Genomic DNA, 27,259 nt, shown 5'->3' with positions numbered 1-27,259 from the left:
CTCAGGGTCAGTTCAAAATCAAACTTTCACTTAGGATTTGATTCTGAGAAGGCAAAATTGTCCAAAATGTCAAAAGGTTTGAATATTTGGCTAAATACAATCCCAGGTTATGGTTAGCTACCTATTTAACCAAAATGATGATAAAAGAATTCAAAAGTAAATAGAGGAGATAACAGGACTATTTTTTTAAAAAAAAGAGTTAGCTCTTTTAAAAGTAAGAAGATTTGGTTCTCTTAAATAATTAAGGACACGATAAAGGTTAACATAAAGCATAGTTAATTATTCTGATAAGACACCATATCTCTGTTTCCTAGGGGGATTACTTAAAAGGTAAAGAAAAACCTTTTACAATCTCTTCTTAAGAGTGACCAAAAATCAAAAAAAAAAAACTTTGTTATTTCAACAGAGAGAAAACCAAATTCTAGCTATGCATCAGTGTACTTTTGATACTAAAGTTTGTTTTGTTTTTTTTTAAAAAAACCCTATAAATAAATCTATCCAGTCTTAACCAACTTTGACCACATGAGATAAGATTCCTTTTCCAAAATTCCTTTCCTGCAAACCTTCCACAACTTTTTAATATCCATTCAGTTTTTGTCCTATATTTTCCTCTTTCACTTTAGGGCATAATTACTATCTTATTCCAGTAACAAACACCTATCCTACATACCTTGAATACTTTTCCTTATCAAAAATACAATCTACTTTCCTTGCATACTTTTCATACAAAGTTGTTTCCCTTGACCCTTATTGTTTCTAGTAGTTTCATTTACATACATTGATTATAATTTTTAACAATCAGTAGCCTTTTTTAAACAAAGAAAATACAAAGTAAACAATTGTGAATTGTGTCTTATACCAGCATTCTGCAGCAGACTAGCAAATTTTATGAATATACCATCTAATTTTTATAGGTATATGTTTCCTGATAATACAATTTTTCAACGTGTCAAAAAGATGTTTATTAACAAACTTAAATATATTTAGTCTCTCTGTACCATACAAAAATAAGAAGCCAAAAGTAGATAAACTTGTGCTTAGTAATTTAAGGTTTAGTAGTTTCTCCTCACTTAGAAAGTGATATAGATATTCAAAGAATATCTATTACTTAACTTAGTACAACTCTAAGGTTGCAAGTTACCACAAAGATTTTGGAAACTATTTTTAGGGACATACGTTATAACATTAAACAAAGCAGGACATCATCTCAAGCTATTTCCCTGTTAACTATTTTCACAGTACGTGCATGTTAGACAAGTATCAAAAAAAATCACAAAAGCAAACATACCTAAAAAGAGCTAAATGCAAAATATATACTGTTGTTAAACTTAATGTTGATAACTCAGAAGACATAGCTGTTCTTATTAAACCAATGATATTAAACTAGTCTTATTTATCTAAGATTTTTCCAAATTGCATAAACTTGAAAAGCATTTGGGTTAGTTTCTATATTTCTGGGAATTTTAGAAATATTTAATTTATATAATCACTTACTTATCTCTAAGCCAATCAGAATAGAGCTCTTTTATGTGATTTTATAAATTACTTTGGTAATACCATCTAGAAATAGAAAAATATCACATATATATATATATATATATAAAACATACATATACAAACATGCATACATAAACATACAGACAGATGCAAATACAGACCTTAGAGCTTTCCTTCTAAAATTTTAGCCATGAGTCAGGTAAACTTAGTAATATAAAACTCAGTGGTTTATATAAAATAGTTGGCTCTTGTCTTTGCTCCACTTTATATTTTTACCCCAATTGTATTTCTTACAGATGGAACAAGTTAAGCTTACCTGCTCAATATGAGGGCTAATGCTTTTTACCAATATTTGTGGAGGAGGCTTATGAGATATTCTTTTACCCTGATATGTAGTTTCTTTTTGAGGGTCCCTGAGTCTCTTGAGAGTCCCCAGTGGGAGACAGGGGACCTAAAGTTCAAGTGACTGTATGAAAATGGGGGGCTGAAGCGGGAAGGCAAGACGGAGAGATGGAGGAGGGAGGGAAGGCAGTCATATCAAAGGATTCAAGGTAGCTGAAGGGAAGATTGAAGGTAGTAAAAGAAGGAAGGAGGAACAGAAGCAATTGTAAGGGAGAGGTCTTAAAGGAACCAGTTTGGGGAGGTCATTGAAGTTCCAAATTATCCTTAGTAAAATCATTCCAACAAGAAAGGAAATGGACAGAGTTAGTGCCATAGTGGTGGAGCTTACAGTCAGCAGCGGTATGAGAAGGGGGTTTCAGTCTACTGAGAGGTTCCTGTATTCTTAACTAATGGTAACGTGTAAACAAAGAAACCTGGGACTTTAACCCAGTTTTTAGGCTAGAGGCCTCCAAAAGAGCCAGGAATTTCCCATTCAAGGGTCAGGGACTATATCCCTATTCAACAAGATGTAAAAAGACTTCCACCCAGGAAGATGCTTGCTCAAACAGATACCTTTCAACCAAAGAATCCTGGGACTCTAACCCAGCCTCAGAGAGTATACTCAGAATCTTAAGAATCAGTCCTGGACAAGCTGAGATGTTTGGTCACCCTACTTGTAAAAAACTCTGAAGGTACTTCCAAACAAGAAGTTCCCAAATCATTCTGAGTCATTGCATAAGACGAACTAGATATCTGGCTTTCAATTTAAGAGTTGTTTAAAAAAAAAAAAAAGGAGCCTCATTTATTTAGTCACATATCATGTAGGAAAATAAATATTCATCCTGACTCTTATTTAGTTAGAAGTACGTTTACTTAGATATTTTAATTCAACTACAAGGCCCAATCACCTCTCCACAAATGTGTGGCTGAAGAAAGTTCGATGACAAAATTAAGATATTTGTGCACAATTGTGCATGTTTTCTTTTTTATATTAATAGGCCTCTTTATTTTGCTACAAAATTCTTACTGGCCAAAAAGACATTTAAATTTGCTATTCATTCATCTGTAAGCTGCAATAAATGTAGTTGCTAAGTTGCTATGTGTAGTAGTGACCAAAGCGTGTGTGTGTGTGTGTGTCTGTGTCTGTGTGTGTCTGTGTGTGTGTGTGGTCTTCCATGGGGAAGCAACCTTCCTTAGCCTCATCTTCTCTAAATCCTAATTCATCTGTACTTTCACTCATTTTCACAGGGGAGAATGTGTTGTTCTTTTAGACAGCTTCTTTTTTTTTTTTTTTTTTTCTCCTTCAGAGCTAAAGATGGATGAAAAAGATTAAATGGCAAAATCTTGCTCAGAAAGCTCTGCTATTGCTGCTGCTGCTTTGATTAATCAGTGACAGCTTATGGTGACATTAGTTAATCCTTTTAAAATCTATTTTACATGTTCTCACATTTGTGTAAGGACCTTCCTCCCTAAGAAGCAGGGACCAGGCAGGGAGGAGATACGGTAGCTGGGAGCCTAGGATATGGCTGAGGCTCACTGGAGATAAAGAGGTGGAGATTCAAGAGGAAGCAACTTAGGGAGAGGCTGAATTAAAAAACACTTAATTCCAAAGTATCCAAATATGAGGACAAACTGGGAAAACCACTGACAACAAGCAAGTTAGGCACTTAAAACATTTAAGGTTGTTTTCTTGATTTTTTATAGGGTGCCAGCAACCTCAGCCTGTCAGTGGTGAACGTTTTGACCATGGCTTATTCCTCCTCCACCTCACACTCCACTAGGTTGTATTGTCCAGTTTGGGGAGCTGAAAAGCCTTAACATGCTCAGGTGGATTCTGAGTTCAAATGGACTAATTTCATGTATTTGTTTGTCTAATTGGTATCCTTTCTAATGGACAAAATACCAGAGCTGGCTGTGACACTGATGGGAATCCAGAATCTTTCATAAGATAAGTGGGTTCTTCTTTTTTTTAAATTTTTTATTGAAGTATAGTTGATTTACAATATCATGTATCAGGTGTACAGCACAGTGATTCAGTTTATATATATATGTATATATATGTATATATGTATGTATATATATGTATAAAATGTTCTTTTCAGATTCTTTTCTCTTATAGGTTATTACATAAGATGGGGTATAGTTTCCTATGCTAAAAGTAGGTCCTTGTTGGTTATCTATTTTATATATAATAGTGTGTATATGTTAATCCCAGTTTCCTAATTTACCCCTCCCCCCAACCCCCTTTCCCCTTAGGTAACCATAAGTTTGTTTTTTGTGTCTGTGAGTGATAAGTGGATTCTTCCAACTCAGTTGTCATGGTAAATTGATGGCGATCTGTGGTTGAGAGCAGGGTCTGAGTAAGCTGGGCTAGTGGGAACTGGTGGAAACAGACATCATCTCTACTTTTACTAAAAAAGTAGGAGCAACCAGAAGACAGCTGTGACAGTTTCCCATCAACACATTTACTAATTTTTGCCTTTTCTCCTCTTATGACAGAAGAACTGTCCTGTAGTGTAGGTCCTCTTAGACTCACAACTTAAGCCCTGGATCCCCTCTTACCTATTCAAAGGCTTTCCATCATCCACTCTCTCCAGCATTTCCACATTTCCCCTTTCTATTAGAACATTCCCATCAGCATATAAACATGCTATAATATCTCCTATCTTAAAATAAATCTGTCCTCCCTAAAATCTATGCCCTCCTCCAACTCCCACACATGCTTCTCAGGTACCCTTGCATCACCTTTTCTAAAATGAGTTGTCAATACTCAACGTGTCCACTTCCTCACTTCATAGTCTCTTTTCAGTCTTCTCCAGTCATGTTTTCTTTGCTACAACTCTAGTGCAGATGATATTCTTCTCAGGATCACCAATGAGCTCCATCTCTCCAAATCCTCTGAACAATCCCCAGTCCTCCTCTCACTTGACCTCTCAGCAGCATTTGACTCAGTCAACCACTTGGTTTCTCGGTCAACATACCATCTCGGTCTTCCTCCTACATCCCTGACTGGCTTCTTCCTCTTATTCCCAATTTTTAAATTTGTTTAAGCCACTTCTGTTCTTAAATACATTCACTCATTTTAGAGGAGACTTTATCCAGTCCATGGCTTTCGTTTCTATTTCCTTGTCAGTAACTCCCAGATCTACATATTCTTCAGCACTGGCATTTCCCCTGAGCTCCAGACTTAAACATCCTGTTACCTACCTGACATTTCCATTAGTTGTCTAGTAAGCATTTCAAGTTGAACATTTTAAAGTAGAACTTGATCTTATGTGTCAAATTCTAAACCGCAAAGCTGATGGTATTAGCAGGTGTGGCCTGTTAGGAGGTATTTAGGTCTTGAGGACAGAACGCTCATGAATGGGTTTAGTGCCTTTATAAAAGAGGTCCAGAGAGATCCCTAACCTCTTCTACCACATGAGGATACAGTGAGAAGGCACTGGCTATGAACCAGAAAGAGGCTCTCACTAGAAGGTGACCGTGCTGGCACCATGATCTCATACTTTCAGGGTCTAGAACTGTGAGCAATAAATTTCTGTTGTATAAGATACCAGTCTGTGGTATTTTGTTAGAGTAGCTAGAATGGACCAAGACAGTCCAGTAGCTCAGGATATAAACTTAAACCATTTTATTCCTCTTACACTTAGAGACAATAAAAATCCAATCATGTGGGCCCTGTCTATGCCTGATTATCTATTAGCTAGGACTGGATGTCCTTAGAATTCCCATCCAGATGATTTCCAAGACTGGTGATGAGTCTTCCCTCATGGTTCTACGGCTTCCAGGACAGGGTGTGAAATGGTAAACCCAAAGTGCTTGAAAAAGGTGACTTTGGTGCAAACTGAGTTTCTGAATCTAACTTAGCCCCTCTAGCCTCTTTGACAAATGAGGTTTGTTCCCAAGGAGGATAGGTAATTGAATTTTCCCAAAAGCCAATTTTCCAAAGAAGGAAAACTCAAGATGTGGAGGCATAGAGCTGAATTTGAGTCCTCCTGGGGTCTAATGTCTCCCATCTGTATGGTTGGAGATATTCATGTGGGTTGGGCTAGGTCAGGTAGGTTAGGGGAAAGTTGGAAAAATTAAACAAGGCTTATTGGAAGGTGGCATCTGCCTCTGAGCACCAAAATTAAAACAAAACAAACAAACAAACAAAATCTCTCCTCTCCTTTGGAGAATGTCAGTTATTACAACAGCCAAGAAGAAGAAAGGTGTAATGAATTTTGTAGTAAATTCCAGGAATTGCTAAATATATTTGCTGAGCCATGGGGATTCTAACTCTAGGACCATAAACACTTGAAGCATAATGCAGATATCTTGGCTTTACAGAATACAGTCCAAGAATTCTTCCATTTTTCTGGACATGTACTTTTCAGAGTTGGCCTGCAGGTGGTGTTGTAGCCCACAGAGGACTGTATGGACAAGGGATTGATGGGATGTTAGACCCAGATAAGTTCATTAGGATTTTGTCCAAGTAGATCTGGCCTCCTTCATCCCAGATGTGATTCATTCAGCACAAGAAGATGAGTAGGGCACTGCACAGGCAAAATGACACTATAATTTGTCAGACTGGCCCTCTCCCATTGATCTCAAAGCTCTTGGACCAGTAGGCTAGAGTATCTACAACCTCCTCCGTGTCCAGGCAGGTAATAAGAGAAAAACTGCCTTCCAGATAAGCCGCAAATGACCTTCCCATGTGAGGTGGCTAGTGCCTTTGAAGAAAGAGTATGTATGAGTTAAGTGGCCAATTCTGTCATGATGCTGGCTCCCAGGCTCAATACAACAGGTTAGCAACCTCACCCCAACCCCTATCACATATTCCACCTCTGCTAAAGCTTATGAATAGGACTGCTGTTCAAACTGGCTTAGCAGGAAGCCAAACATATTTGTAGTGGGGTCACAAGTTCATTCACTGTGCGCTTAGATGTGCAAAGAAAATGCAGCCTCTTTATTTCTCCATAACTCATCTGCTCATCCATAGAAAACTAGGGAAAGTAACCCTACATTTATCCCATTCAGTTAAACTTAGTTCAGTTCAATAGTTCAGACAACCCCTTTATGTTAACTCTCTTTAGTTTCTTTAGGGAAAATGTTGACTTTCTAATTTTCTCTCCATCTCTTTGTTCTCCTTCAAGATTGTGTCTGTATATTTTGGGGTCTATAAGAGTTTAGATGACCAGTGGCAGCAGAGGTGGGATTATCTGGATCTTCATGGGTGGATAGTGAGAGGCTGGATTTTCTGTTCTCTAGACTGGTGACCACTGAAGTACAGGTTTTCTGGTGTGGTTTTTTAGATGAAGTACTATCTAGCTCTGAGATCTGTAGCTCTGGCCTTCTCAAATGTCCTACGCAGCTGTGTCTTTGTTTTAACTAGAGCCCTCTGACACACCTCTGTGCTCTCAAGACCTCTGTGTCTCATCAGAACACATGGGATTTGCTGGGTCACTCGTACACCCAGGTCATGCAGGCCCAGGAGGACTGGCTCAAGCTCATCTATCAACTCACCTCCCACCACACCTCCTCACCATCACTCCTTGCCAAGACTCTGGCCCTAACCTTGCCTCTTCTTTGTCTTCCATATTTCTTCCATAGTCTCTTAGAACTGGAAGGGGCAGTCTCTAGGCAATTCATTTGTACATTTAATAACTCCCTTGTAGGCTACAGCAATGAGCCTCATGGCTAGCTTTCATAGGTGGAAAGGATATCTTCTCCATACTTATGAAAAACACTGATTTCAGTTTCCCCATCTAGTTCTAGATATGCCTTCAATCTGAATTTAGAAAATCCTTTCTGGACAAAGCCTAACTTTAATTCTTGATATAGAATCAATGCAAAAATATAATCAAAGCACCAAAGGTCAGAAGTTACTTTGTTGTTCTAGATCTACACCGTCCAATATGGTAGCCAGTAGTCCCATATGGCTATCTAACTTTAAATTTAAAATAATTAAAATTAATTAAAATTTAGAAATTCAGGTCCTCAGTCATATTAGCCACATCTCAAGTTCTCAGTAGCCACATGTGGCTACTGGCCACTAGACTGGACAGCAAAGATACAGAACATTAACATCACTGCAGAAAGTTCTATCAGACAGCTATTCTAGAACTGTACCCTCTCACTTTCCTGAAGCCCTAAAATGATTTATTTAGAGGGACGCTTCCCATAAGAATAAGTTTTGCAGGATATAGCACTACATCTAAAAAAATATTTTAAAACCATTACTCCTACTGGTTGTTGCCCTGGACTCCTAAGAAGCTGGGTTAGTCAATAAGCCCCACCCACTTCTCCAAAGATCAGTAATGTTCTCTGTTTCTACCAAGGAGAGGCTACATAGTTTGCAGAGCCTAGTGCAAAATCAAAATTTTGAAATTTTATTCCAAGTTTACTTAAAATTTCATACTAACAGTAGAGTATTAATCCAAGTACTGACCTTTCTGAGTGTGGGTCCCAGGGTAACTGCATAGGCTCACACCTAGGAAGCAGGCTTTGTTCCAAGATAATCACACCTGAAAGAGAAATCAAGGCAGGCCTGTGGGCTCTCTGGGGAATTTCCTCATGAGTGGCAATGCCAGGACCCACAGCTGTGCCTGTGCTGGCCAACCTCAGATGTTAACTCAGACAACGGCCCAGGGAGTGCCTGTGGCTGGAGGGAGCCACCTAGCCAAAAAGAAGGGACAGAGAATAAGGGCCTCCACATGCTACACTGGAAAGCCCATTGCTGGAAGGCCTGGGCAGGCCAGCTGCTTCCAGTTGGGTATGTTTCCATCAAAGCCAGGAGCGTGCCCAGCCAGGAAGGCCGAGATCTGCAGGGCCATCATTTCAGAAACTGCTGGAGGACAGGGGAAAGGCAGTGCACTCAGGAACTTCAGCACAGTGAAGTACGTCTAGTTGTCCTACCTGGACTGTGGACATAAACAGAGCATGGTATCCAGGAGCTTGTGCACGGGGGAAGGCTTACCTCCTCAGTCTGAGAGATAGGTGATATGAGGGAAGGCCAGAACAATAGCCACTCAGAACTTCAAAATGAATCATCAATGCCAAGGGGCAAGACAGAGAAAAAGAATCTACTTGTAGGCTGGCTAAACAGGAACTGAGGAAAGCAAAGTAAAAACAGCAAGATCTGAGGTGGCAGATGAGACTTGAAACCTGTAAACATTCTGTAAGATAAGTCAATGAACTCCCACAGCTTTTTAGAGTGTAGCAGATTGGTACCTACACATGGAAACGCTGCTTAATATGCAATGAAAATAATTTTTTAATAAATAGCTAGGCTCAAAAGGAAAAAAAGAGGCTACAGAATAAAGAGAGATAACAAAGCCACAGTGGGTTCAGTCTGAGTTGACCCTCTGATTCATTTGATGGTCCAAAGAGTTCTTGTTCAGGGTTTTCTTCAGGCACTCTTGTCTCTCATACCTACCCCCAGCTTTGGGCAGAGAAGGCCTGGCCCTGTGCCCAGCCCAGGCTCTTGGTCACCTTCTTCAAGGTTCAAGTTCAGAAGCTGCATAAAGGATCACCCTGAGCTCCCTGAGACAGACTCTGGGGACCCAAGAGATATCCTTGGATTAAGAAAGACCCTTGAAGAGCTACCCCTGCCATGAAAACAAAAGTAGAGAAGTCCAACCCCCTAGCTTGGGAAAGTAGTATGAGAGTCTGGGGTTTTAATTTCTCACAGGGCACTTTTTAATTTTAAATCTAACCTTAGACAGATAGCAAACTTTCAGGAGAGAGGAAAGGGGAGAATAAATTTTTAAAACTAGATCAACCTAATATAAACTAGAGAAGAAACACAAGAATCTAAGTTAGATAATGGTAAATAGAAAACACAATTTGAATGGTAGAAATAAGTCCAAATAGGTCAATAACAAAAGTACATATAAATATTAATATTTTGAACTTGCCTACTAAAAGACAGAGATTCTCAGAAGGATTTTTAAAAATTCAACCTGGTACTGCATATAAGAGACACACCTAAAACATGATGACAGAGAGGTCATTATGTAAACAGATGGATAAAATGTACTAGGAAAATATTAATAAAAATTAAATTAGTATAATATTGATATCAAATTTTTTAAACTTTAAGGCAAACAGAATACAAGGATAAGTAGAATAATTCACATCAAAGAAACAGTAATTTTGAACCTCAAATATATATATATGTATGTGTGTATAAAGCTATAATCATATTTGTAGAAGACATAAATTATGTCAGTAATCCCATACTCCAAATTACAAGAAACATATTCATTCTAGCACACATGAAATATTTTTTAAAAACTGACTATGTCATTACCAAAGGGGAAAGGATGGGGGAGGGATAAATTAGGAGTTTGGAATTATAATATACACACGAATATATATAAAATAGATAACCAACAGGACCTACTGTACAACACAGGGAACTATACTAAATATCTTGTAATAACCTATAATGGAAAAGAATCTAAAAAAGAATATATATATATTTTATATATATATATATTTGTATATACATATAACTGAATCACTTTACACCTGAAACTAATACAACATTGTAAATCAACTATATTTCAACAAAAATATATAAAAAAAGAAAAGACTATCCACTGAATTGCCTTTGGAAAAAAACTTTGTCAAAAAGAAAATTTCAAACAAATATCAGTGACTCACAATCACATAAAACATGTTCTCTAACAATAATGTAATAAAATTAGAAATCAATAGAATAGTTATACTGCCCTATTCATTTTAGAAATTTCTGAATAATTATAAAGGGAGAAAAACTAATAGAAATCACCAAATGTTTAGTACTGCTCAGACAACGAAAACACTAGTACTAAAATGTGTGGTATGCAGTTTAAATGGTATTTAGAAGAAAATTTAGAGCTTCAAATGCATATAATAGAAGAGAAGGAAACATATAGAGGAAGGTCAATCAGAACGGAGAAAGTAGAAGGAAAGAAATAATAACAAAAAAAGAGAAATAGATGGAAAGGGGAAAAATCAATGAGGAATCGATAGATCCTAGTTCTTTCAGAAGACTAATAAAATAGACAAACCTGGTAAGATTGATTGAGAGAAAAAGAGAAGAATGTAGGAAAATGACATAACTATAAATAGAGTCAAGGTTTTTAAAAGCACTAGAGAATACAATGAATATCATTAGACTAAAAAAATTGACAATTTAATGAAACAGTTCTCTAGAAATAAATAAATCACTAAAACTGACTTGAAAAACAAAGGTCTATCTATATATTTACGTATAACCATTAAGTGAATTGAATCTGTAATTTAAAAAAATTATACCCATTACTGGACTTCCCTGGTGGCGCAGTGGTTAAGTATCCGCCTGCCACTACAGGCAACACGGGTTTGATCCCTGGTCCGGGAAGATCCCACATGCTGCGGAGCAACTAAGCCCGTGCACCACAACTGCTGAGCCTGCGCTCTACAGCCCGTGAGCCACAACTACTGAAGCCGTGCTCTGCAACAAGAGAAGCCACCGCAATGAGAAGCCGGTGCACCGCAACGGAGTAGCCCCCGCTCACCACAACTAGAGAAAGCCTGCACGCAGCAACAAAGACCCAACGCAGCCAAAAATTTAAAAAAATATATATACCCATTAAAAAAGCACCATGCCAACCAAGTACTTACCCAAAGAGGTGAGTCTTACCAAATCTTCAAAGATTATTTCCTGTATTGGTCAGACTTTTTCAATGAAGACAAAAATAGAAGAGCTCCTTACTCCATTTTATGAGAAAAGTATATATATATATATATATATATATTTTTTTTTTTTTTTTTTTTTTTTGCGGTACGCGGGCCTCTCCCTGTTGTGGCCTCTCGCGTTGCGTAGCACAGGCTCCAGACGTGCAGGCTCAGTGGCCATGGCTCACGGGCCCAGCAGCTCCGCGGCATGTGGGATTTTCCCGGACCGGGGCACGAACCCGTATCCTCTGCATTGGCAGGCGGACTCTCAACCACTGCGCCACCAGGGAAGCCCGATAAGTATATTCTTGATACCCAAACTGGACAAAGACAGCATAAGAAAAGAAAATACTGGCTATCCTCACCATTGAACACATGTAAACAAATACTTGAAAATATTAGCTAAATGAATTAAGCAAAGCCTTTAAAACATATCATAATAAATAAGACACAAAGCAAATATAACATAATAAAATGTTAACTGTAGAACCTGGGTAGTGGATATATGGGTGTTCACTGTACAGACCAACTTTTCTGTATGTTTAAATTTTTTTCATATTAAAACCTTGAGAAGAGTAAGAAATAAAATGTTTGGACCTCTGCAAACTCTAAGAACATATCATGACAGAATCCCAAGGATGGGTGAACATTAAAAATCTATCAATATAATTTATCTCTTTAATACAGATCAGCAATTTATAAAAACACAATTTATGAAAAAAATAAAAACCAATGGCAAACTGGGAATTTATCACTCATTATCCTGATAGTGTTGTAAGATTGGACTGGGTTTGAGTGGCAGAAAACTCTGAACTACCTAAATTTTTTTTTATTTTCCTTACATGTAAAAGACTGGTTGGGTAGTCCAGAGCCAAGTTCTTACTATCATTTTGTTATGTTTTGTGTGATCTTTATTCCTTAAGATCGCTTCAAGTCCAATATGATTGCTCCAATTCTAGTCATCACATCTGCATTCCAGGTGGCAGGAAGGAGAGAAGGGGAAAGTGGTTATGTTTCCCCTTTAGGGATATGACTGGAATTTGTGTATATGACTTCTATTTACACCCCAATGGCAGAAACTAATTGTCCTTATTTGCAGACTATAGGATTATTTACATAGAAAACTGCAAGAGAATTTGTGGGCAAATAATTCAAACAAATAAGAGAATTCAGCATTCTGGATCCATGTTCAGGGTGTAAGAGAAAAAAAAATTTATATATATATATATATATACACACACACACACACACATATATATATATATATATATAATCGCTAATTTATAGTAGATACCTAGGCAAAAATCTAATAGAATACATGCAAGACCTATTTGGGAAACATTACAAAACATTACATAAAAGATGCACTGGATAAATTATGAGACATATAGGGATTGAAAGATATAACTGTGTAGCTCCAATAGTTCCCCCTGTGAGTTTATAATGGATCTATGAATCACTACAGTTCCAATCGGAATCCCAACAAGACTTTTCAAGGAATTTAATAATCCTACCCTAAAGTTCATGTGGAAGATTAAAGAGACAAAACTAACAAAGACAGTTTTGAAAAAGAAAACTAAGGACTGGAGTCTTGCCCTACGAGGCTAATTAGAAGGCTATAACTATTTAAGCAGTGTGGTATTGGAACAAGGATATAAAAATAGGTCAAAGGAACAAAATAAGTTGATACTGACCTACACATATATGGAAACTTGGTATGGGACAGAGATAGCTGTACATGTCAGCAGGGAGCCGTGACCATTAGATAAATGGTGCTAAGACAACTGGCCATAGCCAGTACATATAAAGGGGAAAAAATATAAATCTCCACTTCATGTCAGAACAAAAATATATCCCACATGGATTAAAAACTTAAATGTATGGGGGAAATCATAAAAGTTAAAAAGAAAGTATAGGAGAATGTCTTCATTACATTTCTTCATGTTTCCTAAAACACCAAAAGCACAAACGACAACAATGAGAATTTGAATACATTAAAATATAAAAATTCCATTAGACAAAAGATAGCATAAACAGTAAAAAATACAAGCCACAGACTGGAAGAAGTTATTTATAATTCATATTACTGGCTATTAGTATCCAGAATATAAAAAGATCCCTATCAATCAATAAGGAAAAACAAGTACTGCAGTAGAAAAATTGTCAAAGGTTTCAATAGTTAATTATTAGAGGGAGCTAAATAGCAAAAAAAAATAAGACAAGATACTCTCAGTAACAAATACAAATTGAAACCATAATGAGGTACTATTTCACCCTTAGACTGGCAATATTTTAGAAGTCTGAGAAGCCCAAGTGTTGGTAAGAATATGGAAAAAAAGAAGGGAGTACCTTTAAACATGGCTGGTGTGAATGCTGTATTGTTAAAAACTGTGTTGGAGAGCAATGTTACAGTATCAAATGAAGTTGGTAAGCACATACCCTATGACCTAGCAATTTGACTTGTGGGAATTTCCTAAAAAATTTGCATACATGTGCCCAAGGAGACATGAAATAGAATGTTAACCTGTAGCATTGTTTTTAACAGTAAAAAAATGGAAACAAACTAAGCTTTCAAAAACACAATTGAGGATAAATAAATGGTGCCAGAGTCACACAATGAAATACTAAATACATATGCACTAAATATATAAAAATCAGGCAGAAAGGATACATTCTAATTTCAGTATAGTGATTACCTTTGGGCAGGGAACAACAGGGACCTGGGCAGTGAGGGTATGGTTAAAGTATATCTGTAATGTTGAAACAAAACCAAAACCCCTAAAACCATTATGGCAAGATGTCAACATCAGTTAAATCTGTTAGAAACAATGAGCCTGGCCCATATATGCAGTCTGATAAGAAATGATTTCCAGGGTATATTGTTAAGGAAAAAAGTAAGCTGCAGAAGAATATGGAGAGTGGATTGCCATGTGTATAAAAGCTAAAGGGGAGGATCAGCTTGAATGTGTCTGAATGATACAAATAAATTGACAACAATGATGGCCTACGAGGGGAGGAGACTGGGGACTGGGGTTCGCAGTGGGAAAGAGACCTACTTTATGTACCTTTTTCTACTATTGGGCTGCTTTTATCACTTGCATATTTTCTCAAAAGTAAAAAATTAAAGCAAAAAAAATTTTTAATTACAATGATTCCTACCCCAATAACGCACTTAAAGTCAAAATTACTGTTTTGCATAAAAATGTAAGTGTACCTTATGTTTGCCATCTTCCCAAATGACTGATTTTTCCAAAGAGTTCTTGATAATAAGTTCCTTATGATCAGTCACACAGAAATATACGCCCTGCCTTCTGCATCTGCTTTAACTGTGCATCTATTTATATGGGATGACGGATACTTTCCCTAATAAATCTTACCATTTCCCCTGCTAAGGAACTGAGCGCCGACTAAACAGTTGATGATACATGGGAGTTATTCCTACATTTTCCACACACAGTAAGACAAATCAACACAATGCTGACTTCGTCTGTTATAAACATTAACAGCTTTGGGGCATTTGGAAAAGTGGGGAGTGGGGCTGATGTACAACGAATCCACAGTTCTAGACTTTCCTACCAGAGACAGCCTGAGGCAATATGAGAGCAAAATCAGGATTTGGAGTTCCTAAGCTCAGGTGTTTTATTTCCATGAGCTAATTTACAATCAAGAGAGCCCTGACACTGCCAGATCTAGAATTCAACTACTTCAAACAGTGATCTTTCCTCTTATATTCTGCACTGAGTTTTGGTTTTTTTGTTTTTTGTTTTTTTTCTGTACGCGGGCCTCTCACTGTTGTAGCCTCTCCCGTTGCGGAGCACGGGCTCTGGACGCGCAGGCTCAGCGGCCATGGCTCACGGGCCTAGTCGCTCCGCGGCATGGGGGATCTTCCCGGGCCGGGGCACGAACCCATGGCCCCTGCATCGGCAGGTGGACTCTCAACAACTGCGCCACAAGGGAAGTCCTGCACTGAGTTTTAAAAGCATTGGGTTGTTGGAAGGCTAATCACCTAAGTAGTGATTTTCAAACCTTTTCGCATAGGACCACTTTAGGAAACAAAACAACCTAAAACAACTGATTTACACTGCCTTCCCTTGCCCCAAGCTAGACCCCTAGGGTGCCACACCCCAGTTGGTATAAGTGCAAGGATCTGGTTTATACCACTTTACAGGTGTCAAGGAAGCAGGAGAGAGACTCAGGGTAATAGGGGAAAAGAGGAAAGAGGATCACAGTCAGTCATCTCTTTTTCATGTCTTTCATTTCACAACTTCTTCCTTCCCATGCCTGCTGGTACGTTCCCTTGCCTTGTTTCAGAGCCAAAAGACAGGTCAACTTCACTGCTTCTTATCCAAGTTGGCAGAGGCTGTGGCAGCAGGGTGGTAACTCTGCCTGATGTTCTCAAGCTACAGTTGGGACATGTCCAACAGCAAAGTCACTCAGTAAACAGTTCTCTGTTTTCTCTTTTCCTTGAGTTGGCTGGAATATCTCTAGGCCCTAGTATCACCCACTCTTTAATTCAAGACAAGCCTACAGACAAGAAACTTCACAGTTCACCCTGTCTTAAAACAGTCTTTTGCTGGGTACAAAATACCATCTACAAAATCATTGATATGCTACATTACTTCAATTCCAAGCCCTACAGATGTCTTTTTGATGGTCTGGTTTTTCTATTTTTAGTAATATTCCTGTACGTCACTCAGTTCAATATTCAAGAACATTATTAAATGACTATTTTGTGCCTAGCTTTGTCCTGAGGTGGAGCTGGATAGGGGAGATTAACAAATGTTGCATGTAATAGTTCTTTATTTTAAGAAGTTTACAAACTAATTGGACAGAGAAAAGTCAATATAAAACAAATAAAGAATAACTCAAGACAAAATATGTTTAAACACCAAAAGCAAGGGTGTTGTAAGTATCAGAGACCTGGATAAGTTAGGAAAAGCTTTAAGAAAGATATTGGACTGGAGCTGGGTTTTTAAGGAGGGGTGGGGGGTTAGGAAGGGCTTTCTAGGTGTGACAAGATGGTCAAGACCTCAGAGACTGGTCTCAGCAGAGCAGATTGTGAGATTGTCAGAAACCAGTCTAATGAAGCAACTCTGATACCCAGAAGACAGGTAAATAAACAAAAACCAAGAGGCAGAGATAGATTAATAAATTAGCTACGAATTACTTATCTTGCTATATATAGACTCCTAGAGATCAAAGGGACCTCATGAATCATGTCACCTGCCTTCTGCCTTCATTTTACAGATAAGAACACTCGGGATTAGAGCAGTAAAGTGATTTCACCATATCAGGTAACAAATTAGCGCCAGAGCAGAAATTCAACCCCAGGGCTTCTGACTCCCAACGCATCATACTCTGCTTCAAACCGCCAGTCTATTATGTTCAGATGACTCAAGGCGAGTTGGGATCAGTGACATACCAATAGTAACAATATGATAAGTACCAAAACAGAGACATGCAGAAGTGATAAGCTCATTTTGTACACAGATACTTGGGATATTTCTAAATTTTTCTTTTCTTGAATTGCAGCATTTATTGCATCATGTTTCACCTCCTCTGATTGACATTCAAAGTCTTCCATAACATGGCCCCGCCTGGCCTTTCTGACCTTATTTCCCAACACTCCCCACTCTACAGCCTCCGTTCCAGCAAGATATGACCATTTACAGTCCCCATCTTTTGCCAGGCTCATTCTCACCTCTGGAGTATTGCTCCTATCATTTCCCCCTTCTCTAAGGCTTTTTCCCCTTTTTCAACACTGACGTAAAACCCAGGTTTTATAAACCCTAAGATCTTCAGCTACCCCAAGTCTTCTCTACACTCCCTCTTAGTTCAATGCAATCCAATTCATTTCAGTACAATTTTATGGACAACATGCTGAATGCCAGGCACTCTTACTAGGCACTCAGGATTCCAAAATAAGTAAGGCACTGGCTGCCCTCAAAGCGCTAAGAGTCTAGAAGGGGAATGCAGACATTACAGCAAATCACTACTACCCAGACTCTTAACAATAGGTACAAAAGATAATAGGTACAAAAGACAGCACAACCTAGAGGATGGAAAAAGAAGAGATCTCATTAAGAGACTAATAGCTGAGGTTAGGTTAATGGATGAGAGGGAGTTTGTCTGATCTAAATCTGGGGAAAAGGCGGGAAAGGGCTATTCTAGAGAAGACAGGATATGGAAATTCACAGTAGTTGGTAACTTTGGTTTTGTTTTGTTTAACTAAACCAGGTTTGGTTTTGGTATTGGGATTTGGTTTGCTTTCAAAGCAGAGTACAAACAGAAGAGAAAGGGGAGATAAGGCAAGAGAGGTAGTCAGGGGCTCTTCACCAGGCTCTGGAGGCTGGACTGCATCCTGTAGATCAGGGGTCCCCAACCCCTGGGCAGAGGACCAGTAGTGGTCCGAGGCCTGTTAGGAACCTGGCCACACAGTAGGAGGTGAGTGGCAGGCAAGCGAGCGAAGCTTCATCTGCCACTCCCCATCACCCACATTACTGCCTGAACCAGCCCCCTGTCCGTGGAAAAATTGTCTTCCGTGAAACCGGTCCCTGGTGCCAAAAAGGTTGGGAACCACTGCTGTAGATGACGAAGTGCTGAAGACATTTTAAGTGTCAAGAGTTAGGGTGGGTGGTTCAATGAAATGTGAGCCCCACCTTACACTGAAGCAATCAAGTAAAGCTAAATGAAGGAAAGTTCTAGAGACAGACCTTGAAGAATGGGTAAAATTTCAACAGACTGAAATGGAAGTCATTACATCATTAGTGGAAACAGCAAAGTGGCCATTTAAGTGTTACCTGGTTGCTCTGGGCATGTTAATTTTTTCTCCTGAGACGTGTTACCTAAATTCTTCAAGGACAGGGATTATTTTTCAAAATTCCTTTTAATAGCTCCAAGGAGCTAACACAGCTCTGGATACACAGTGGCCATTTGGTCAATTATCAATGACCTTTTGGGATATGGCAAAAAAAAGGGAAGAAAGAGAAAAGAAAACCCCTTATATCTGTTCATGGCAGAAGCTTGTTTTTATTCCTAATCTGTTGCTAAGAATGAAAATTCATAAGGTTTTATAAATCCATATTTGAAATGAAGATGGTGTGTATAATTGGAAGCTTATGGTTGTCTAATAAAGGACAGAAGATTCCAATTAAACACAGAATTCCATCTCTAAGCATCCTTCCTCACTGTGTGGGCATCCCAACTGCTAAGTTTGTTTAATAGATCAAATTAAATGGATGACTGCTTTTGAAGGGCATCTTAGGGACTTGGGACTTAACTTTGCTTCGGTGCACGTTTCCCTAAGCTCACTACTGACAAAAGTATTCAATCTTACTATCAGAAAGTCAAACCACTTTTAGATATTGGGGAGCGTGATGATATGACATAAATACTTCATGAAGTAATATATATACAGGTTATTTATATTTTTCTTAAGAAGAAACAAAGAGCATTCACTTGGTTTCACCAATTCTCTTTCCCTGCTCCAATGCTGATCAAGCTCTGAAAATTACCCTGCCAAAAATCATTTTAAGTGCAAAGTAATTTTTGTTCCATAAAGATAAATCACTTTATGTGTTCAACAGTGCTCATATTGCATTACATATGTTATTTTTAACTCATAAGTGGTGGAATGCTGTCATGCAGGGATGATATTCAAAATAGTTAACAATGGTACAGCGTGTACACCAGCCATTTAGAATAAACCCTTAAGCTATCTGGATGGATGCCAGCTGCTTCACCTGACCTGTACATACAAGCTACATCTCAGCCCTGGTGTAGTAGACTGTTCAGCTACTTTTGTCCATACATTTTCCATCTGGTAGTAGCCACACATTTTCCTTTGGACAACTGCCCTACCCCGTTCCAAGTGATCTTGAAGGAAAACGGCCATCATGGGACTCCACCTTCCCTTGGCCACAAGGTTAGGACATGTGATCCAGATTTAGCCAGTCAAAGTAGTCCATTCTTTCACCAGAGTAATTGATTGAGAAATGGATGCATGACTCAGTTCAGTCCAAGCAGAGTCCTCCCCATAACTTTTCCTCTGGAGTTGATTGAGATTTCTCCTACTTTGGAGATTGCTAAACTTGAAGAATGTGAACCTGAGGCAGCCGGAGGCCATGTTGCCCTCATAAAGGAGAAATCCTATTGAAGAATGAATCCAAAAAAGAAATAAGTGAAACTGAGAGGTAGAGAGAGTCCTGACAACATTGTCTGAGCCTCTGGAAACAGCCATGCCTATAGCTAGATGGAATCTCCTGGACTTCCCATTTACTCAAAGAAATATCGTCTTCCTTCCTTCCTTCCTTTTTTTTCTCTTAAACTAATTTGAGTTGAATTTCTGTCCCTCGCAGTCAAATAAGTACTGATTAATAATTATGCCCACATAACATAATTCTATATAATTTCTGTTACACAATGCTGAAGAAATCTTGGACTTAATTGAAAACTCTGCTTTTCATTAGATTGTCCTAGGGTTCCAAACCAATACATTATGCAACTACAAGCCATCATGGGTCTTAATAAGGGGAATAACAAAATAAAGATGGTGTTTTAGAAAAGTTTGCTTGGCAAGAGATGTGTGGAAATAATCAAAACAACATATGCTCATACATGTACTCAGGAATATATATATATATATATGTATGTTTACATATTCTCCTTAATTTTCAAAGATGCCAGATACCATTTGTTTTTATGTTAAAACAACTGAAAAGAACTACTATTGCCCATACCTTAAGAATGTTTGAAAATTATTATATATACTTTGCCTTTAATTATTCAGAACACTGAATCATAGATTTACATCATCCATTTATCCGGTAAGCATACAGTAGAAAATTGCTATGTACAAGTGAGTGTTATAGGCTCTAGGGATAAAAAGATGAATTAGACAATTTCTCTGCCCTCCAGGAATTCACATTCTGGTGAGAGAAGCAGAAGTGTAAAAAGATAAACAGTGTAAGAGTTGGCAGGACTGGAACCCTTTCTTTTGCTGGAGGTCTCCTCCTCGGAGGTGCTGTTAGGCGAGAGCTGGACGCAATGAATAGGGTAGGTGCACACAGCTCCATAAAAGCAGCTCCTGAGTATTCCTGGCTACGCTGCTCAGTGAACCATGTAGTCCTGGATTTTCTGGCATTTCAGGCACAACTCAGATTGCTTTGGGTTTTTTTATGTAAAGAACTTTCTCATGGGAAAAATAAAGAATTAGGTATCCCATGGTTGATGAATGTGGTCTTAATTCTCTTTACAAGGCCAGATATAATCTTCAGGAAGTTACTTTGTTTGATTCATATTTCAAATTGTAAATTAAATTTAATTTTTTAAGTTTAATTGTGAACAAAATTCTTGAGAACACAGGGGGGAACGCTTAAATTTACATTTTCAATCATTGTGAAGCCCCTGTTTATTTGGGGCCACTCCTTCCTTAAAGATGCACAGCAGCTACGTCTTCAGAGCGGATTCTGTTAAAAGAAATTCCTCCAGGCTGTCTCATTTTCCTCAGTTCCTCACTGGAATTTCACCATAACTTAACCGTAGCTGGAATTCATTTACAAATTCCTAAGAGCTAGAGGCTAAAAAGATACTGACAACAATTTCTTTCACCTTTTTTTCTTATCCTAGTTCCTGCATCTTTCCGTTAGTGTTGTTTGGCTGCGGTGGATTACTGGAGTGTTTGAAAAGGAGAAAAAAATAAGTCTTTCATTCCTTTTCCCTTCCTTTCCTAACTGTCTTTTTAATTTTTCATGTGGACTTTCAAATTACATGTAGTCTAAAACAGCCTATGTTTTTTTGCTCCCAAAGTAACTGTTAAAAGGGGAAAAAAATATTTTTTGTGTCAGATTATTTATTATAAAGGATTTAGTGCCCGACTTCTAAATTAAATCATCTAGGGACTAGAAAACTCTTTAAAATTTATCTAGTCCAATTTCTCATTCTACAAATATTCAGACAGGTTAAATTAGTTGTCCAATTCACAGAGCTAGTAAGGGACGAAGCCAAAACTAGAATCCAGATCTCAGTATACCTGCCCATTTCTCATAATAGCTATTACAAATCTTCACCAGTGTCTTCATAAACACCCCCACCCCATCACTCTGGCCCTTACTTCAGAGAAAATTAAAAGCCACCAAGCATGACTCTAGTCCCACTTTTAAACTTCTTCATATCTCATCTCAAAGTAACACTATCATTACTGTTTCAAGGGGAAACCTGCCATTTGCTATCTGTATCACATTGAGTCCCATCTCCTTTGAGGCCTTTTTCTGTTAATTATTTTTTCTTATGTATATGAGAACCCTGTCTCCATTAGCCCCTTCTTTTTAGTACATAAACATGCTCAGGGACTTGCATTTACAGTGACTTTATGTCCCATTCCAGAAACATTCTTTTCTTTTTATCATAACCAAGCTTATTTTAAGAAAGGTCTCCTCTCACTGTTCCTACATTCTTGCCTCCTATTCACTCCTTTACTTTCAAAAATATGACTTCTGATACTATCATTCAACTGAAAATATTTGGAAAAAGACTATCAGTGCCTTTTTTTAAATTATTAAAAAAATTTTTTTCAGTGCCTTTTAAGGACATTTCAATTCCCTCCTTTTAAGAACTCTCTTCTCTTTGGGCTTCTTATTCTCCTCTTAACATTGGGTTTCTAAGTTTTTCTCTTTCCCTTAATTCATTCCTCAATTACTGTTGCTTCTCAGGGTTCTGTTCTCAGCACACTTTCTTTCTCATTCTGTACTTCCTCTGGAGAAGTCCCACTTAAATCCATGGCTCAGCTCTCATGCACAAATTTGTGTAATGTACAGAAGCCTTTTAAAGGAAGCATTTCTCTTAATTTTTTCAATGTTGACTGAAATTATTTTTATTATAATATTTACTTAAATATAAAACTAAATATAAATTTCTTATGCTTATAGTTCTTACACAAGTATGCAAACAAGAAATTTATAAAATGAATTCAAATTAAACTAAAAAGCTAAAAAAAACTCAAAAAATGAAATAAACATTAGTATGTGGATGGTTGTGTTGTTTTCTTGAAACTTACTGCCAACTCAAAATGTGAATATGGGGCTGGTTGCTAAAACATAGGGTTCTTTTTAATTTAAATAGAACTGTGTATCATGTGATGATTCAGTTCTCCCACCACTTTTCTCTATTCAAACTACTAAGAAACATTCATTCATATGGACAAGCACATGATGACAACAATTAATTTTCACCTGACCTGATTGCATAATTTACATAGTAAGCCTGGCTCTGTGATACTTGACACCAGCAAGATTATAAACATAAATACAAATGCAGACACTGAAGTAAGTTGGTAACTCATAAGGTGGTCATCCAGATTTGTTGAAATGAAAGCATGAATATAGAAAGCAATTTAGTGAACACATAGATCCCTGAAAATATATTTGATGGATCCCAGGAATCCCAGAACCCTAATTTTGTGAATCCCAAATTTGTATCTATAGCCCCAAACACCCTCCTGAGCATCTGCCCTATATTTCCAAATGCCTAATAAAAATTTCTCTCCCTACATGCATTGTTATCATTCCCCACACACACAACCACCTTAATCTGTATTGCCAATCTTAGTTAATGACATCATCATCTACCCAGTTGCATAAGCCAAAAACAATGCATAAGCCAAAAACTTAAGTCTCATACTAGATTCCTTTCTCTGCCTCACCTCCTCCATGCAAGAGTTATTGATTCTATTTCCTAAACTTCTTTCAAAACAATGGTCTTTTTTTTTTTTTTTGATCTGGAAATTCTACTTAAAAACTACCCCAAGGAAATAATCTAAATATTGATAAAGCAACAAATAAACAAAGAACAAAGATGTTCCCTTCACTATTATACTTAATAAAGAAAAGCAAAACAACAAAACCATTTAAGAGCAGGGGAAAGATAACCTAAATACAGTACAGATTATCCTTACTCGGAAACAATATAAAATTATTGTTCTTACAACCCAATCCAAAAATGGGCAGAAGATCTAAATAGACATTTCTCCAAAGAAGATATACAGATTGCCAACAAACACATGAAAGGATGCTCAACATCACTAATCATTAGAGAAATGCAAATCAAAACTATAATGAGGTATCACCTCACATTGGTCAGAAGAGCCATCATCAAAAAGTCTACAAACAATAAATGCTGGAGAGGGTGTGGAGAAAAGGGGACCCTCTTGCACTGTTGGTGGGAATGTAAATTGATACAGCCACTATGGAGAACAGTATGAAGGTTCCTTAAAAAACTAAAAATAGAACTACCATACGACCCAGCAATCTCACTACTGGGCACATACCTTGAGAAAGCCATAATTCAAACAGAGTCATGTACCACAATGTTCACTGCAGCGCTATTTACAATACCCAGGACATGGAAGCAACCTAAGTGTCCATCGACAGATGAATGGCTAAAGAAGATGTGGCACATATATACAATGGAATATTACTCAGCCATAAAATGAAATTGAGTTATTTGTAGTGAGGTGGATGGCCCTAGAGCCTGTCATACAGAGTGAAGTAAGTCAGAAAGAGAAAAACAAATACCATATGCTAACATATATATATGGAATCTAAAAAAAAAAAAAGGTTCCGATGAACCTAGGGGCAGGACAGGAATAAAGACACAGACGTAGAGAATGGACTTGAGAACACAGGGAGGGGGAAGAGTAAGCTGGGACGAAGTGAGAGAGTAGTATTGACATATATACACTACCAAACGTAAAATAGATAGCTAGTGGGAAGCAGCTGCATCACATGGAAAGATCAGTTCTGTGCTTTGTGACCACCTAGAGGGGTGGGATAGAGAGGGTGGGAGGGAGACACAAGAGGGAGGGGATATGGGGATATATGTATACATATAGCTGATTCACTTCATTATACAGCAGAAATGAACACAACATTGTAAAGCAATTATACTCCAATAAAGATGTTAAAAAAATTATAGTTCTTGGCAGACTAGGTATCAAAAAAAAATTTTAAATGCCCAGTGCAAAACATCTTTAAAATGCTGGTTAAATTTAAAAAAAATTCTTGTAGATGCATGGCTGATTTATCAAGAATGCAAGAGAGATCCTCAGAAGCCAAAATAAAGAGCAGTGGGGAAGGGATCATGAGGCTGGAGAGATATGAGAGATCCAGCCACGTCAACCTTTGGTAGCCTAGAGGTTTAGCTTTTAAAGATGATGAGCATGGCAGACAAGAGACAATGTATGTCCAGGGAAGGTAGGATATTATATTGGACTTTGCATAAAGCAAGGAATCTCCAAAAGGCAGTATACTTGGTGAGTAAACTAGAAAACAATTCACCACACAGAGGAAGATGTTAAAGAAAATTTTCTGTCTCAGTCTTGGCCATAAATGGAGGCAAAAAATAAGTCATTCTTGATAATTCAAGACTACAAACCCACCCTCAAATGGGTTTGGTGACAGAATTTATAGAATCTGAATGGTCCCCAAAACACAAGCAGACATTTTCATTCAAATTAGTCCTAGGTTGGTGGTGCCCCGGACATTTAGCAAAATGTAAACCAAATCTATCTCAAGAAATTCAACTTCCACTTAAACCTCAAAAAAATGAATTAAACCACTAATAAAATTTCAAGGAAAATAAACCCATACTACAACATGATGAGACACGAAGAGTAAGTTATTGTGAACAAGTATCATTATAAAATATTTCAGGGGACTTCCCTGGCAGTCCAGTGGTTAAGACTTTGTCTTCCAATGCAGGGGGTACGTGTTCAATCCCTGGTCAGGAGCTAAGATCCCACATGCCTTGCAGCCAAAAAAACAAAACATAAAACAGAAGCAATATTTTAACAAATTAAATAAAGACTTAAAATCTTAAAGAAAAAAATTTTAGGACAAGACTCACAAAAGCATCAGTTATAAAAATTATTGATGCAGAATATAAAATAAACACATTTAATATATTTAATGAAATAGGAGAAAATATAGGAAAGAATGAGTCTATAAAAAAATTAGCTGAGTTATAAAAGAACCAGAGGCAGTCACCTTGCTCCACCCTACATCATGCTTATAGACGTTTAGGTGGCTGTCGCCTCCAAGCTGTGGGCCCTACAGGGCAAAAACAATCTGATTTTCCCAGGGCCCCATCACTCAGAAAAGCCTGGCATGCAGTGACCTCAATAAAATATTCCTGTATTGAGTCTGCCCTTTCCATGGCCCCAGAGCCCCCCTGGTGTCATGGACTCTGGCTGCTAGCATCCTGTCAGTGTGCTCTCTGGAATGCAAAATATAATTAATGAATTTTTAAAAATAAAAAATATCACAGTGTGTGGATTAAACAGATTAGACAGAACTGAAGAAATAATTAAAACATCTGAAGAAATTACACAAAATACAACAAAGAAAGCCAAAGAGATAGAATATATGTAATAAAGATGAGCAAACAGCACAGAGGGAGGTCTAACAAATATATACTTACAATACTGAAAGATGAATGGGAAAATAAAGGAGAGCTAATAATATTTCCAAAATGATTAAAGATATGAATTTTTGGATTCAAGAAGCCCAATATAGTGCAAACAGTAAGAAAACAAAACAAAGCAAAACCAGAAATCTGGACTTAAACCATCACTGGAAAACAGTTAACATTGTACACAATGGTGAAAGACTAAAACTTTTCCCTCTAAGATCAGGAACAAAACAAGGATGCTCACTTTCACCAATGCTATGCAACACTATACTGGAACTTACAGCCAGGGCAATCAGGCAAGAAAAAAATAAATAAATAAAAGACATACAAATTGGAAAGAAGTAAAACTATTTCTACTCACAAATAATATGATCCCCTATGTAGAAAATACCCCCCTCAAAAAAAAAACATTAAAAAACTAATAGAGGTAATAAACTAATTCAGCAAAGCTGCAGGTAAACACTCAAAATTAGTTGGGTTGTAGGGACTTACCTGGTAGCCCGGTGGGTAAGACTCTGCACTCCCAATGCAGGGCACCCAGGTTCAATCCCTGGCTTGGGAACTAGATTCTGCACGCATGCCACAACTAAGAGTTCGCATGCCACAACTAAGTCTGCACGCTGCAACTAAATATCCCACATGCCGCAACGAAAATCCCATGTGCCGCGACTAAGACCTGGTGCAGCCAAAATAAATAAATAATAAATAAATAAATAAACAAACATTAAAAAAATAAAAGGTCTAGATCCTTAAAAAAATAATTATTAAAAAAAAATCAGTTGGGTTGCTAATACCAGCAGTAAACATTCTGAAAAGGAAATTAAGAAAACAATTCCATTTATAATAGCATCCAAACAGCAAAATTGGCTCAGGATAAATTTAACCAAGGAGGTAACAGATTTGTACACTGAGAAGTATAAAAAATTGCTGCAAGAAATTAAAGAGCTAAAGGAATGGAAAGATATCCTGTGTTCATGGACTGGAGAACAATATTGTTAGATGGCAATACTACCTAAAATTATCTACAGATCCTTAGAAATTCCTATCAAAATTCCAGTGGCCTTTTCTGTAAAAATAGAAAAGTCAATCCTCAAGTTCATATGGAACAGCAAGGGGCCCCAAATAGCCAAAATAATCTTAAAAAAGAAGGACCAAGGGCTTCCCTGGTGGCGCAGTGGTTGAGATTCCGCCTGCCGATGCAGGGGACACGGGTTCGTGCCCCGGTCCGGGA

At 37.7% G+C, this 27,259-nt stretch overlaps 1 protein-coding gene across 2 annotated transcripts in view; it reads right to left on the bottom strand.

The window, feature by feature from the left end:
• Positions 1-27,259, bottom strand: part of ZNF280D (zinc finger protein 280D) — a 291,340-nt gene that overhangs the window by 224,989 nt on the left and 39,092 nt on the right. Inside the window, exon 2 of one of the 2 annotated variants that reach the window (XM_060294220.2) lies at positions 8,309-8,384. The exons of the other annotated variant lie outside the window; for it this stretch is intronic. The gene's annotated coding sequence lies outside the window, so the exon portion shown is untranslated. The remainder of the gene's footprint in view (positions 1-8,308; positions 8,385-27,259) is intronic. 2 annotated transcript variants of the gene reach the window in all.

The sequence above is a fragment of the Globicephala melas genome, chromosome 2 (assembly GCF_963455315.2).
Source record: "Globicephala melas chromosome 2, mGloMel1.2, whole genome shotgun sequence".
NCBI classification, from domain to species: Eukaryota; Metazoa; Chordata; class Mammalia; order Artiodactyla; family Delphinidae; genus Globicephala; species Globicephala melas.
This window is presented reverse-complemented; position numbering and strand designations above follow the sequence as displayed.